This window comes from Toxotes jaculatrix, chromosome 8 (genome assembly GCF_017976425.1).
Source record: "Toxotes jaculatrix isolate fToxJac2 chromosome 8, fToxJac2.pri, whole genome shotgun sequence".
Classification (NCBI taxonomy): Eukaryota; Metazoa; Chordata; class Actinopteri; family Toxotidae; genus Toxotes; species Toxotes jaculatrix.
Genome location: NC_054401.1, coordinates 27,816,719 through 27,833,916, shown reverse-complemented (window position 1 = coordinate 27,833,916; position 17,198 = coordinate 27,816,719). Strand labels below are relative to the sequence as shown.

Genomic DNA, 17,198 nt, shown 5'->3' with positions numbered 1-17,198 from the left:
ACTTAAACAGAAACAGAAATATATGTGCATTAGCTGAAATAACTGATCAACTGATGCTATCTCACACCACTGCTTGATAGCATCACCAAACACCACCACCAATGTATACTTTTTTTTTTTTATGATAGGATAAATAAACGCACATAGAAATACCAATAGATTTATGTCAAATAAAAACATAGCCAGAACTTCCTACTGATGTTGAACTTAGAGTTTTATTTTGGAAGATATATTTGGCCAAACATTATTTACCAATATCAAGAATGATACAATATAATACTGATTAAATTACACTACAAGCCTTTAAATATGAAGTTCATTTCAGTAAAAATACATAAAGGAAACAGAGCATACAGTACAGCAGTGAGGACAGTAAAGCTCAAGCTGCCTCATCTCACCCTGAAGCTTCGGCTCCCTCTTCATCTGGTTCTCTGATTAAACACCACAGTTAGGAGCTGCTGGTGTGTGATGTACACCCCAGTCACATCGCATCCAAGACAGGAAACACCCCAGCTTGTGCCTCTGGTGGAATGACTAAATTCACACTTGTGACTTCAGCATTGATGATAACATTCGAGTCACGGATAACAGCCACGACGTAACAAAGAAAAATAAGCACAATGATGATTACATGAGAGGCTCGGGCCGGGGATACCTCCTGACCAGTCCGGTCTGCAGAGAAAGGCCTCCATCCCCCAGACTGAAGCACATGTAAACAGAGACACAGATGATGGAGTAGAGATGTTGTTGCAGGGCAGCTCCCACCTACTGGAAACCAGCTGCTCAGGTCGGGAATCAGACCAGGCAGGAGCAGCGAGGTGACACTGTAATGACAGCAGCTACCTGAAAAACGCAAGCAGAGCAGATAACAGGCATCAATCACCCAGCAGACACCACTGCCTCACGATCAGAGATGCCCCATGTCAGCCTCCTCAAACCCTGGGAAGGGCGGAGATCCCTACCTCGGGGCCTGTTATTCCTTTTCATTTGTAAATTATTAAATCGTTAGAAACCAATTTGTTCTTTTTATTCTAAAAATGTCACAGGTTGTGAGAAGTAATTAATGATTGGTGGTCAACAGCTGAGTTTTAATTAAGTCCAGGCCACATTTCATGGTGCGAGAGACAGAAGCGGTTCATTAATCACCAACTAGCAGACTGGCCTGGTACATGAAAGGCCAAAGCGCATCACTTTTATCTGAATCACAGCTAATAGTTGGAAACATAAGTGAATTAAGTCCTGCAAGGAGAGAAAAAAAAATTGTTGTATGGATCATGCATTTGATGAACATAAAAAAGCTGAATGTGATCAAAACAGGGATTTAAAATCAGCCTGGGCACCCACATGATCTGTGATCAGTCTGTGGATTCATTATTTTGATCAACAAAGAGAGATGTGCAGCAACGACTGATGTCGGCACTGGTTTATTGATCCAAACCTTCTCACAAAGAAATGAAACTTCAAAAGATGATTTATTTTATTTTAATTCGAAAAAGTTTTGGGTCAGTTTTCAAGTTGATGAATTTCCATATGGAGTCAGTCGGTTTCACATGATAGCATTACTGTCAGTTAATAGAAAATTCTGTCAAGAGTTGAAAAGAAACTATTGTTAGCCAGCAGAAATGTACAAAAAAAAAAAAAAGCCCAGAGACTTGTATTGATAGTGTTAGAAATTAATATTTGGCATCTGAGAGATGATTTTCCAATTTATCAACTTAACTTTGGAGTCAGTGAGCTTCATGATGTGCTCAGTGGTCACAAGCATCATGTCAAAAGTCAGAAAATGAAAACTTGTACCATTTTTAAAGTAAAAAAGTACATACTTTTTTACTTATGTGGCTGAGCATAGTGGTTTTGTGTTAAACACTGGGAAAGTACACTAAAATTTGTAGCAGATAAACACATTTGCTTAATACTATTGTAACTAAGGCCACAAAGGGTTAGTAATAAGGAAGAGCCCTATCCAGTCGGAATGCAGGTCCACTCAGACACAAAAGATAATCACTGAATGAGGCACCTGCAGCAAAGTCTCATCTCTTATCACCACTGTTGAGAGCTGTAGCTGAGAGACTGCCCTAACGTGTGTGCGCACACACACACATAAAATTTAACAAAGCCCCCTCAATTTTACAGAGGGCACCATGACTTCATTATATCCAGTAATAGAGCAGGTCTTGATTTTGACACTGTTTTTATAATGTGAAGGGCTTTCACTCTTCAGCTCAAAGGTCAAGAAGTGAAGACCCTGAATGAAAAGAACTGAAAAACAAAACAAAAAAAAGAACCTGTCATAGAGACAAATGTGCAAACATCTACAAGCGATCTACAAAACTTTTATAATACTGAACAAAAATTTCATTTAAAAAAATTTAATAAATCAGAATAATATAATAATGTTTTAATAATGCTTCTGGATAAACCAACAGACAGGTAGATCATATCAAAAATTCTCTGAGCCACTCCATCAGAGGTGACCAGTGACAGAGACGGACAAGGAATTTTAGAAAAACACACCGTCAGAGCGAGAGGGGATCTCTGAGAGTAACACAGGAAAGGCAAACATGAGGAGGAGAGAATGGAGCAAGAGGGAGAGAACAGAGAGCTGTGGGGAGAGCAAGAGTGATGAGCGGACGATGAAGTTTGACAGGAGAATGAACACGACTACACTGCAGTGCCCGTCCATGAAAAGACCTGAGGCGTACGTCAGATTGGTGATTTTGTGCCCATCTGCACAATGTTCCAATTCTGACCAACTGGAAGGATGCCAGTTTAGGAGGAGAGGAGGTGGATAGAGCAGATTTGTGTCAAGGTGGATCTGTGTGTGTGTGTGTGTGTGTGTGTGTGTGTGTGTGTGTGTGTGTGTGTGTGTGTGTGTGTGTGTGTGCGTGTGAGTGTGTGTGTGTTTAGAGGTTGTGCGTTTAGAGAGAGAGAGAGGAAGATGTAAAGATAGTTCTTTGTAGAGATCAGAGTCCGTGGGGTGTGTCTGCTTGGCTCACACAGTCAGTGAGTGTTGCCAGTCACAACCACATCAAAGCTCTGCGTCCCTGCCACCACCAAGAGCACCCCCACTCTGCTTCCGGGAGACCCCCCCCCAACACACACACACACACTCATTTGTATGACTACAATCATGCCTCAGTCCAATGAGGAATACAATCACTCTTCCCGTCAACCTTCACCACTACTTGCTCTTTCTCTTAACCTTTACCTTGAAGGATCCCTTTGGTTCATTACAGTTTATTTTTATAGATTTGGGCATCACTTCCAACAGTAATGATGCTCTCCAAAGCAATTGTAAAAACCTACGGAAAAAAGTTGAGCAGTGAGATGATCAGACAGGCTGCTAACAAGCCAAGTATCCAGACTATCTCAACAACTTTGTGTGAAAGTGAGACTCTCTCGAGGTTTTCGCGACCAACAAGGTTAAATGGACTAGCACCACCAGCTGGCTAATCTCCCAACATATTCCATGTTTGCTGCGAGCCAACCACTATCGGCTGTGTGAGCTATTATTAGGTACATTTTTAATTAAATTGCCCAAAATCACAAGTTACAACAAGTAACAACAGATCCAGTTCTGTTTGGAAATGATTATTGAAACTTCTTTTACAGTGTCCTCACATTACCTGATCTTGGCAGTTACCTCACTGAATACAGGGAAAGGTAATAATATAATGGGCAAACCTTAATTGTAAAACACTGTGTTGTTCATCTGATGCAGGTATGTTTTTTTTTTCTTTTTTCCACATGTTGCCAAGTTGAGTTTTCTAGCTTTCCCTTATCTTTTGACGAATTATAACGAGCACCTGCCGGCTACAGGTGTGTGACACCCTATGAATCAACACACCCAGCGAGCTGTGTTGATCTTAGCATGACTTTCACTGGCTCCATATAGAGAACAACAGCATCAAATATAAAATAAATAAAGAAATAAATGATTGAATGAATACAAGGGGTTGACTAACTAATTGCATAAAGCTTCTAAATATGTACAACAACAAAAGCCAGTGTCTGTCTCTATGATCACTTATTTTAAAGGTCAATATAGCTGATTTCCCGGTAGCATTTGTCGTGCTTTGTGCATTTTGTCCCACCATTAGAGATCATAAAATATTGATTTTATCTCCAGCAGAATAGCTTGGTAATGACCACTGGTTAAGGTGGTATTTATGAGTTGTGATCAAATGGCAAAGCTTTGGTGAGGAGGAGTATGGAGAATAGAAATGCTGGGTCTTGTCAGATTGCACAGTGCACTTGTCGGGATTGGCAGATGGAACAGGGATGGAACAAATGGTTTGCTTCAAATTAAAGAGCAGAGTCGCTTGTAACCATCATCGGGGTCACTTTTTGCATTAGGCCTATTGTTTCTTACAAAATAATGTTTTCTTTCAAATGTTATGTGCTGGTGTAAATTAGGTGCATGTGAAAGTATGTTTTAGGAGACAAGGTTTCAAAATTAGGCCACACATTTGCAATACACACATATCTAGTTTATAGTTGAGTTTTGAGTGGAACGACATGATCATTCAAACACTGCCTCTGTTTCAGTGAGTTCAAATGATTTCTCAACACTTACAATAGGCTACATGAAACAAACATCAAGAAGTCCAATGCCAAATAGCACTGTGATCTGTATCTGAGTGAGGTAGTTAAAGTGGTTTATCCTGAGCGGTGAGAGATTTAGAGGTTTCAGTCTAGTCTAGATCAATACAGACAAATTGGGTGGGTTGGTGCCTTCCTCCCCCATTTCCAAAATACAGTGTCCGGATACAGGAAACTAATGGGTTGTATCAATCACAGCCAAAAGCGGTTCAATGGCAGCCCCATTGATTGTCAGTCAGCAGCTGGATGAATGGCATCTCTGTAATGTTGTGGAGACCAAGCAAACAGGGTCTGTGTTTGGAGCGAAATGTCCAGGGGGGGGGGGGGGGGGGGGGGTCCTCACAAGACCCAGAGTTTTATTACTGAATGTGTATCTTCAATCAGTGACATTGGAGAGTTTGCAAACAACTCAAACCTCTCACAAACAACCTTAAATCTGAAACAGCTAAACCTGGGTTTCAGAGTCACAAGTCACAACAGCTACAGAACAACACAACAGTGCTTCTGATTGTTTTTATCAATTTACTGTGCATCATTCACAGTTCACAGAAACTTGAAGCTTGCTTGAGTTAAGTAAACCATACAAATTATTTGTAACACTTATATTACAACTAAATGGAAATGGTAAATGGACTGCATTTGTATAGCGCTTTTCTAGTCTTTTCAATCACTCAAAGCACCTTTACACTACAACTCACATTCACCCATTCACACACACACAGTCATATAGCACTAACACAACAGTGATTTAATATTATTTATTATTAATATCAAAAGTGTTGCTAAAGGCAGGTTTATGTAATATCTGAAGAATTTGCCTACTTTATATGATTTTAACCATTATGTATAAAGTTGGATTCAATACTTTATGTATGCAGTTGGTTTTTATAGGTAACGGTTGTGGGTTAATGATAACTTTTGTAATACTATTATTTTTTAGTCAGTGATATTTACCCCATGTTATTTCCTACATGCATGCTTCATATTTCCAAGCTAGTTTTACTAAGTGAGGATAATGAAAGCTTAAGTGCATTTAAATGCTGTCAGTACTACTCGCCAGGTGTGTGTAGCACATCAGCGATTTGAACAGTAGAGCAGATTTATGCACATGAAAGTGTGGCACAAATTTCTATTGTTGCTTCTTCTTTCTAAATTAATGGTATGCTTTCTTACGCTGATGATGCATTTTTTTTCTTTTCGACTTTGATTTTCCAGATATATGTCAGGTTTCGCCCTGGGAGCCAGGGCGGTCTTATTTTGTTTTGTTTATTTAGTGTTTCCTGTTTTATTTTGACAATGCTTTAGTTTCCGGGTTGTTCACTGTTTTTCCCTCTCCCCGTGTGCTCCTCCCACTTCCTGATTACCCTTCCTAACTTAATGTGTTTCACCTGTTTGTAATTGTCGCACCTCCTCCTGATGTATTTAGTCCCCGTCTCCCCTGCACTCGTCGCCAGATTGTCTTGTGTGTTTCTACCAAGCTTTCCAGCGTTCCTTGCCATTACTAGTTCGAGTGCGTTCTGTGAGTTTGTGTATGACCCCTGCCTGGATTACTGGTTATTTCGAGCTAGCCTTTTCCCTGTGGTACCTCTGCTTTCTTGGACTGTTTCACCGTGTAACGAACTTGGACTGATTAAACCGTTTCTTGATACCATATACTCTGACTCTGCGCCTGTATCCTCTTCACTACTTCCACGTTCCTGACAATATATTTACATAACTAATTCCAAACTTCATCGTTTCCACTCTCTGTACGGCTGCTTCAGACTGTCCCACAGAATCAATAATGTAAGATATATATATTATTCCATTCCCTTAATAAAGCAATAGAACATGGTCACATTATGTTTCAGAATTAATCTGAACTTTAAAAAATTACAGTTCTTTCTATTCATTCTATTCACTCTATTCATTCATTTAACTATCAAACTCATAACTATGTATTTATTCGTGACAGTGTCCTACTTTTTGGTCCAACCCTTGAACCAATAAAGACCAGCAGTAAATGTATCTCTTTGTGAGTCTTTACAACTATAAAGTATAAAACTTGTGATGGCAAATGGACACCAGCTCCAAAACAATCTCTTCCCTCCTTCAATTTTCAGTCTATTACCAAGATAGAACTCAAAAAGACAGCGACAATTTATCAGAGTGAACTCACCAGCTCTTAACCTTGCACCGGCATTTAAAAACAAAATGGTCAAAGATCCTTTTCTAGAAAATGTGTGGAGAGAGATATCCTGTCATATCACAGCCATTATCTCTCTTTGTCATTTGAAACACACATATAAACACTTACAGACTGAAGAGCTAAACTGTAATCATTGACTGCTATCATTTTCACCACCCACCACCCACATGTCCCGTCTTAGCCATCATCTCTCGCTCTGCTGTTATTCTTGTGTCTGTATTGATAAAGCCTGATCTCATTTTGTATTCTTTTGTCTTTGTCAGTTTTTGTCATCCATCTGGGGACTGCTTTGATGTCTGAAGAAAAGGACGGTGCCAGTTAAAAGAGGGCCTGTAACATGATTATCCTTTTCAAAGAAAATCCTGTTGATTCCACTTATTTCATGTGTATTCCTTTTGCTGCACTATCCCCGTGCTGTTGCATTGTTCGATTATCTCCTTCCAAACTATCCATTTCCCCTCTCATTCTGAGAGTTTATTATTAATAATATAAAATTCTACACTAAGATGATAACTGTGGTACAATATCACCGTAGCTGCCACACACTGACCTGTTAACCTTGTCATTGTGGAAATCTTAGCATGTTGAAATTAGCTACAGCCTGTTGCTCTCATGCCCAAACTCAACCTTTTGTTTAGTTTGGTTTCACCAGTTTCTTTGGTTCAGAACGGAGACTGTTGTTGTTGACTCCTGTGACTTGTGTCATCTTATTTTTTTGCCAAGTCACTCAATGTACTCACAAAAAAAAAAAGAGCATTTAAACTCTTTCACACAAATAAACTCCTTTAATATGTCAGTCTAAGCCGCCTCAGTCCCACAGCAGTTCTCATATGATGTGAACCAGCATTAAGCCCTCCACTGGAGGATCACACTCATTTCACCTGTTTAGGTAAATCAGTCAGCTTTAGGTAATCTCTGATCTCCCGAAAAAGCTGTTAGCAGTGCATGCTGGGAGCTGAGCAGGCACGCGGGCTTTGGAATGTTTGCTTGTGTTCTGCAGTAGAGGGAAGGGTGGCATTTTGATTTGATTGGGGATTAAAGGTCATGAGGAAGTATTTAAATGCTCCTGCTCAACTTTGGGCTAATCACTCCGCCTCAGCTGTGAGTTGGAGGAGTCGGCAGTGCTCTCAGATCACCGTTGTCACAGTGTGTTGTCTCCCACTTTGTGGTGACAGAGCCTTACCCACCCAGCCAGTAATCCCCTGCAGCAAAGTTTGGAGTAAGCTGACGGCATGGAAAAAAGATAAATAAGGATTTTCATTTTTCACTCTGTAATGAAAAATTCCGTAGCACTTTCTCCCCTCACCGCATTTATCTCTAAATACACTTTCAGATATGACCATGCTGTAATTTACCACAATGCACAAAAACATTCCACCTTGGGTTTTTAAGAAGCCAAACAAGTGAAACTTAAAACGTTATATATGTATATTATGTATATTATTTAACATCTGCAAAGCTTCTCCGTTGTTTCTCCAATGCCAGGCTGAATAAGTACCACATCTGAACGCGCAAGAAACTTCTCCCACTTAGAGAAGAGAGATTGAGGACGTCAGTGACAAATGTCTTGCATTAACTTTGTTGTTTATTTTTCCCCCGGAAGATGTGAAATAACCCTATTAAATCAAGTAGTCACTTGGCCATTAATCTCAATGCAGCTGACTAGTCCCTCAAAGCTAATGGGGTTTAGAATTTGCATGAGGCGAGTTTACCCACAAAGCTTTGCCTAAGAGGATTGCTGTTCAGACAGAGAGCTTATTGTCACACTTGTTCATAGACATGGATTAACGATACTAGGCCCAAAGAACTCCACTAACTGTGGCAGCAACTCACAATTCCCCTTCACTGGCTCAGATCTCTGTTTTAGAGGGACAGAGATTCAGACAGTCTGCAGCATGCATGACAAAATACCGCATTTGGTTAATACATACAAATACTTGTCCAGTGCTGGATTGTTAAGCATCCATCAAAATCATGTCCTCAAGCATACCATGCTTGTTTAAGCTATGAAAGTGAGAAGAAAGCCAAACATGATGGTTGTTTTTGCACCCTTATTTGAAACGATTCCCCTGAAACTTCCCTTCGTATTTCCTGAATATCAATTTCTCTTTCAATATTTATTTTTTGTCAGATCATCGCAGTGCTCCTGAATTCCCCCTCTGTGTTGTCAACTTAGCTTTTTACATCATTTGAATAAGCCTCTTTCAGTGCGAGCGTGTCTGCTGTGTTTCATAGTGACTAAAGCAGCTTTAGAGGCTAAATATAACATGTATCCACTGCATTAATTTTTTAATATTTATCAGTCGGAAAAGGTGCTCGAAATGTGGCTTATATTCGTGTTTAAAATTCAGTAGGAAAACAGCAAAAAAAAAAAAATACACAAGTTCTGCTCAAGTTCTGACACAGTTTAGTCAACAAACACACAGACACACACACACACTCTCTCTGACTCCAGGACAGCATAAATCTTAGAATATCCCTTGGAAAAACATATCTTATATCTTGTCTACCACTGCCCACACTGTGTTACCAGTCCATTGAGTGAATTACAATGGCAATCTAAGCATTCACTCTCATTTCTATGATAGCTGCTCAAAAGTGACAATAGGCTGTTATGATACAGCATCAGCATTGCAGTTTATTCCCTTGAAGTGGTGTGTTAGGGATGTGTAGACCATTCTCTCTGCAAACCAACTCTATCATGGATAAAAATGACAAAGCAAAAAGAGCTTTCAGAGCATAAATGGACACATTCTTCTCTTTTCTATTTAGTCATCAACTCATACTCTTATTTCTATTCAGGGTCACTACAGGACTGGAGGTGACACAGATAAAGGTGATGGACTTTGATGACCAACAACTGATTGAGTCACTCTTGCTCCTTTATTGTACCTGCTCTGAAATATGGAGCAGCTACTAATCCAGTATATCCGCCTGCAATTCCCTGAGGTCTGTGTCTAACTGCAGCCACAGTCCAGAGACAGTATCATAGGTGACAAGGCTCATACAGACACAAGCGTCATATAGAGTGACTACAGGGCTGATAGAAGAAGCTAAATGCTAACATACGGTATGTCACTGAGCATGAACTGATCAGATACCTCTGTCTGCAGGACGACATTGTTAACAATGAATTTAACAAAATTAAACCTAACAAAGAGTCATCAAAATGTTTTTCCTTTCCTTAATACTTTTTTAAAAAATGTGTTGTTTGTTAGTTTTACAAGATACACACAACTTTTTTTTTTCTAGCTGTGATTGCATTGTGGGAGATGCATCAACAGCGCAGTCAAAACTCTACCGCCTTTAGTCTGTATTCTCCCTGCTGTGAGTGTATTTTAAAGTGTGAACACTACATTCTAAAAACCAGCTTAGAAATGTACTATGGATTTGGGACATGTTGTATGATTTTTGGTGAAACTCAATGGCTATGTAGCAGCTGTTAAACTTGAATTTAAATTTGATGAAAATTGGGGCACCACCTTCAGTTGGAAAATGGAAGAAGATCCAAAAGTAAGGTAAACAGATGGCCGAACTGCTGACAGGAACAGAGTTAATGTGACAAGTGTTATGAAATATAAAAAGTGCCCAAAACAAAGGGCTCTTTTTTTATCAGCCAGCAGGTCTGGGTGTGCATTACAGGCAGAGAACCAGCTTTACAAGCCCGGTTGCACCTCACTTCCAGTGAGCATCTACTCCTTTATTTCAAGCAGTGGGAGGGAGGTTTTATGTGCAAAAGTCACACTCTTCATCTTATCACGTGCTCAATCAACATTATGATTCTCAACATAAATTTAATGTAATAGTGGATTACGTAACATAAATATTACATATTAAAGAAAGAACATGTTTTAAACATGTGTGAGGCAGAGAGGCAGAGAGAAAGAAAAGGAGAGAGAGCGATAGAGGAAACCTAAAAATAATTTTCCTTTGTGAAATATATTTCAGTTTGCTGAATAAAACATCAGTCTCTGTTCCATAGGCATTTTCACCTTGTCTTGTCCTTCACCTGGGATCTGATAAGGTCGACCCCAAAAGGCTGTAAAGTGGGTTCACGTCCTGCTATTAGCTTTGTTATCATGTCAGAACATTGGCCTATCTGGGTTTATGAAGGGTGGCTCCACATCTGGCCAATTTTAATTCTTACACTTTTACTGTGAGAGGTGAGAAGGTCATTTGGTGATCCTTAGAGTTCCTAAAGACTATTCAAACTCACCGTGTTATCTCTTAGTGGGATTCAATATAAGGAGGGGTGTCCTCACTCCGGCTAAAAGACATTTAGATTCCTGAAATTTGGTCAAGGTTAGAGAAAGATGACAGTCATGGGGGCTTACCAGACCACCGAAGCTTTATCGGCATGGTAACAATAATACCACATGTACGAGCATACCAGCACCTGGTGCACTGGACATTAAACAACATTAGATGGTTAAGGTTGTGGAATGGTCATGGTTGGGTTAGGTTTAGGCACAAAAATTAGATTTAGGAAAAAATCGAGGTTTGGTTTAAAGTAAGAACTTAACTGGGATTGTATACTACTCACCTGATTTCCTCCTTTGCTCCCGTCATAAACAAAGTTCACCTCATAATAAAATGCAGCTATGTTTCAGAATAAGCCGCTTGGACAGACAAGTTATGGGCTTGTTTTTTTTTTTACTGAAGGACATGTCTTGACTCTTGGTACAAAACAGGAAACTTGGTTGACCAAACCACTTATTGCAACTTCACACTACTTCTTGTGCTTCTGAGAACGTCCCTCTCAAGTTTACATTGGCAAAACTTTGTACTGTCGAAAGTCAATTCCTAACTTAATCCCAAATTAATCCTTATCCATAATTACTACTGGGGGGGACAAGTTCAAATTAACTGTGATATCTTTGTGTGATTACTGTAAGCAAATGAGACAAGTGTTATTTCATATTGAGGGTATTTTTGTGCAACTTTTATAGGAAACTGATTGTTTTTTTGCTCATGTACTCATTGCTCATTGACATCTGTTTGCTCACTGACATCTGTTTGACATCTTTAGCAACAGCTTTGTAGAAGGGGGGGATTACTTTACCAAGAGTTTTTAGCTCTGTTTTTGTCTCCACCTGCTCTTGTAAACAATACTCATTTTAGCTGTTAAATTAAGCAATTAACTATTTTCACCAGCCAGGCTTTAACTGTGTCTGCTGATTTTTTTTCTTTGTTTTGGTGTTGGGCTGGTATCAGCTATTTGTCAGTGAATTCAAGTTCTTTGTTTTGCTGGAAACTAGACTGATGAGTACTAACATCCACATGCAGTGTTATGCAGGGTGCAATCTCTAATTAGCACAAAGTACATCTGAGGCTAATGGAAATGTCACTAATTTTTAAGGTATGTGAGCAGAAAAGTATGGGACAGAGGAAAACTTTGACCTGATGATGATAGCACTGGATGAAATGTTAAGGGGTCAAATTTATTACATTTTAGCTTGTGGGGGGACATGAATGCCTGAGTCAAATTTAATGAATACATAAGTTTTACTCAAACAAAACAAAAAAAAATCTCTCAGCGGAGCTAGATGAAAACACAAGGCTTCACCAAAGTCATGAATTTATATTTATATATATTTATATTCCGCTAATCTCTGATATTAATGATGGTCTGGAAACAAATAACAGATACTCATCAGACAAACACTGACATCTTTTTAAAGTTTGTAGTTTTCTCAGTAGTAGTCTTTACAGATTTCTCTTCTCCTGCTAACGCAGAAGTGGCAGTACAAAATGTCTTTTCACCTCAGTTGAAGACAGAGCCTCTCTGTCCCAGTCTTACGCTGAAGTCTGTTCCCTTTCGTATGTTGTTTCCCTCTTGTTAGATTCGCTACCCTGCACCGCTTGGATATCAACAGAATTAAATGCGCAAGTGTCCTGTAATTGCAGCTGACACTGCTGTTGCTGCTGCTGTTTTGATTAATGGCAGCAATTTTCAGACCTTTGATACTGGCCAGTTATTTAAAGCTTAATGTATACTGTATATACTGTAATAAGCTTTTATGATTCACCTTTGGCCTGATCATGTCTATAACAGCCTGGGTTGGGCCTGACTCATGATATCAATAAGTGAATGAAAATTACAAAATCCAACTGTTTTTACAGAATGTCACTGCTGATTATTTTAACCCTTACATGGGTGACAGGCTTGCTTTTTTTATCTGCTGTGGCTTCTAGCAGGGAGGAAACCTTACGTCCTGCAACCTCAACACGATTTACGAGTGTAGATTTAGCACATGGCGCTGACATGCATATAGACAGATCTCCAAATGACTTTGTAAACAAGATGTGAGGGCAGTGCCAGTAGCATAATTCGTATAGGAATAAGTGTCAGGGCGCAGTTATTGCATTATTTAGAGTGCCATAAAGAGCCAGGGTATTGATTTGAGAGCAGAGGCAGCTCTCCAGTTATTTCTGTCATTGTCACCTTCATTAAACTGATGAATGGCACTTGCTTTTCTTCTTTCTGCTTCTGCTGCTTCTGTTTTCCATTACTCTCTCATTCACGTTTTTTTTTAATACACTCTGACTGTCTTAAGGGAAAAAAAGGTGTGAGCATTATGCTTTGAAGTGAACGGTAGCATGTATTCAATGACAATGCTAACAATGTTAGCATACCTAGTTTCGTCTGTTAGCAATTGTTAATTATCATTAAACAATTTTGCAGGGGTTTAGTTGTTAAAGTGCAAATTAAATTCATATAAATGAACATTTACATGAAATGTCAGGGGATTACAAAGTTATGGAACAAATAACCAGACAATCCATCCAGTAGCTGTTGATATATTTCACTCTGGACAGGAGCAGTGGAATAACCAATTGATTGGCCAACTGACCCACACTGTCACCCCTTCAGCCATCCACTATCATAGGGGGAAATTACTCCAGAGGATGTTGCCAATTGATAATCTCTCTTTAGGGACAGAGAACATTCTGATCTACTGTGGCTTTTAGTTTCTTCTTTCCATGTTTCAGATTGGTTTCTTTACTTTGTGTAATAATTGGCTTTACTCTGATTGGTGTTTGGAAAGCAGTGCTGTTGATAGATTGGTCAGAGTGTGTTTGAGAGGGGACAGTTAGTCTCAGCACCAGCTGACATGGGGGGCTCTTTTCTGGACTCAGCTCTTGGATTTGGAGGACTTTGGAATGGAGGGTGTTGAGTGGGCTGGATTTAAGGTGCTTAAAAATGTGTGTGCTTTCTTTTGAATATTAATTATCAGTGTGTATCTCACTAATTCTGCTCCACAGGCATTTGTTGGTCTTTTTCATTGTATGTGTAAAATGTATTTGCAGAATTCTGCAAGTAGAGAATCTGTTGGGTGTAATATGACATTGAGCAGCTTTAACACTGCACCCTGTATCTCTGGGTTGCTGCATTTGAGCATTTCCTTTTTGATGCTGTCACAGGCTTTACTTGGCTGGAGAGATTTAGTCTGTGTGGTCAGTTCTTCCTACGATTTTTTACTTCATAATGTATTGAGCTAAATTAATTGGATTCATTGTTAGATATTTGCACAGATTTTGCAGAGATGTGCTCCCTAGATGTCACTATTTTGGACAGGTGAGGCTTGTCGTTGCTTTGCATTACAATAGTTCTACATATCCCAGAATGGATTTTGGTTAATGACCATTCTCAATACAGTACATCTGGAACGTATACACAGCGCTTCACTTTTTCCACATTTTGTTATGTTACAGCCTTATTCCAAAATGGATTAAATTCATTTTTTCCATAATGACAATGTGAAATGTTTGCAAATTTATTAAAAATAAAGTATTAAAAATAAGTATTAACAGCCTTTGCCATGAAGCTCAAAATTGAGCTCAGGTGCATCCTGTTTCCACTGATCATCCTTGAGATGTTTCTACAGCTTAATTGGAGTCCACCTGTGGTAAATTCAGTTGATTGGACATGATTTGGGATGGCACACCCCTGTCTATATAAGGTCCCACAGTTGACAGTGCATGTCAGATCACAAACCAAGCAGGAAGTCAAAGGAATTGAAGACCTCTGAGATAGGATTGTCTTGAGGCACAAATCTGCTTTGAAGGTCTCAATGAGCACAGTGACCTCCATGTGGAAGAAGTTTGGAACCACCAGCACTCTTCCTAGAGCTGGCCGTCCATCTAAACTGAGCAATCGGGGGAGAAGGGGCATGGTGGTAGTAGCATCATAATGTGGGGATGTTTTTCAGAGACAGGAACTGGGAGTATAGTCAGGATAGAGGGAAAGATGAATGTAGCAATATACAGAGACATCCTGGATGGAAACCTGCTCCAGAGCGCTCTTTACCTCAGACTGGGGCAAGGACCACAACCCTAAGTGTACAGCCAAGATAACAAAGAAGTTGCTTCAGACCAACTCAGTGAATGTCCTTGAGTGGCCCAGCCAGAGCCCAGACTTGAATCCGATTAAACATCTCTGGAGAGATCTGGCTGTGCACCGTTACTGCCCATCCAACCTGATGGAGCTTGAGAGGTTCTACAAAGAGGAATGGGTGAAACTGCCCAAAGATAGGTGTGCCAAGCTTGTGGCATCATATTCAAGAAGACTTGAGGCTGTAATTGCTGCCAAAAGTGCATCAATAAAGTATTGAGCAAAGGCTGTGAATACTTATGTACATGTGGTTTCTTGATTTTTTTTATTTTCAATAAATTTGCAAACATTTAAAAAAAAAAACAAAACAAAAAAAAAACAACTTTTTTCACATTGACATTACGGGTATTAGGGGTACTTTCCAGATTCACTGTATATTCTTCAAGTTTCACATGGGTAAATTTTTTTGTTTTTTGTTCCTAATTGTACTTTTATATTTGTTTAAAATGTTATTGTACCTGATCCATAAGGCTGGCTTGTTTGGTTGGCAGTGCTTTTCATTTGATATTTTCCTCAGGTCTTTTCTGATCCTACATTCTTGATCAAACCATTTGTTAATGTTTTGCCTTTTGTCAGGTTTCTGTTTTTGTTTTACAAGATCAGCTTTGATAACTGTCTCATGAAATATCATATTCATATCATCAGTGGTTGTGTTTACTCCATCTCTGGTAGAAACATGGATTTTGTTCATATACTGAAATGGCATTCATCAGATCAGGTGAGTTTAAGTTTGTCTCCACTCACTGGGCCCTATCTGTGGGTATTTGACCTGAACATGTTTACTTGGCTGTGGTCTGGAAGTGTTGCTTGACACTGAATGCACTGGCAGTGGTGAGATCCATGTCAGTGATTGCACAGTCAACTACAGTACTTCCAAGAGCTGAGGAGTGTGTGAATCTCCATGAAGAGTCCCCTCTGAACCTACCATTAACTGTATAGTCCAAGGGCCAACCAGGGATGTACTACTTCCCTGCCACTTTGATTTTGATTTCAGAGTAAAGGTGGTTTTGATGGGTGGTGGTTGGTGTGGTAAACAGGGGGCACTGACCAAACATATGGTTGTTTCCTTGTGGGTCATTGACATCAGGTTCAGTTCTTGTTCTTCCATTCAGCTCTCCAGTTAGAAGCACATTTCTCTGGGCCTGGAAATAGACTTTTTCTGAATGGAAAGTTTCAAAAATGTCCTCTTCAAAATAAGGAGAATCTGCTGGGGGTGTATAACAAGCACAGAGGTATAGATTGATATTACATATATATATATATAACTATGAATTACAGCTACTTACAGTGTAAAGGTGCGAGTAAAAGCCAAATCTCCTGTCACTGTACTATTAGTAGGATTCTGTAGTTTGTAAATAGAGCCTGCTTCTACTAAACCACACAGAGCTGACCAGTTCAACAAGCAGCTCAACGACAACTAAATGAACGTTGCCTTGTTTGTGTCATTTTTGTTAATACATAAATGATAAAATGTGTTTACATGTGTTTGGCACTAAATAAAGGCAGCATGTTATATCAGTTGTTGTCATATTTGGTCTCCTAGGTGACCAAGGCCTTGCTGTAGAAGCCACAACTAGCATTAAATTTCCAGAAATATTTTTTGAGTAGTTTTGAAAATCTTCTCTTCAAGGCTCTTGTTTTGTGTGTGTGATCCCTCCCAAATCTTGCAGTGCCTCTGTGTTGACCTCACAGGTTTGTGTGTTTGCTCGCTCTCTTTTCATTCTCTATGATTTTCTTTAGCTCTCCACTTTCTGAAACACACTGCTCAAATTTCTTTGGATTTTAAAGTACCATGTCAGTAATGTGACACTGACAGAAAGCGCAGAGAGAAAAAAAATAGATGAGGGGATATGAATGTGCACTGAGCCATGAAGTGGTCACTTACTCATTGTAGCAGACTCTCTGCTGGGGTTATGGATGTCATGATGACATCCATCATTTTAATAATGAATAGGAGAAAGAGCATCAGGTCAATCATTTTAACAAGCTGACACTAAAAGGAAGTCTGTAGTC

At 39.4% G+C, this 17,198-nt stretch overlaps 1 protein-coding gene across 2 annotated transcripts in view; it reads right to left on the bottom strand.

Annotated features, from left to right (window-relative positions):
* Positions 1-241: 241 nt before the first annotated feature.
* The window catches only part of tsnare1 (T-SNARE Domain Containing 1), a 120,465-nt gene continuing 103,508 nt past the window's right edge, over positions 242-17,198 (bottom strand). For both annotated transcript variants that reach the window (XM_041044948.1, XM_041044949.1), the window contains exon 12: positions 242-843. The gene's annotated coding sequence lies outside the window, so the exon portion shown is untranslated. The remainder of the gene's footprint in view (positions 844-17,198) is intronic.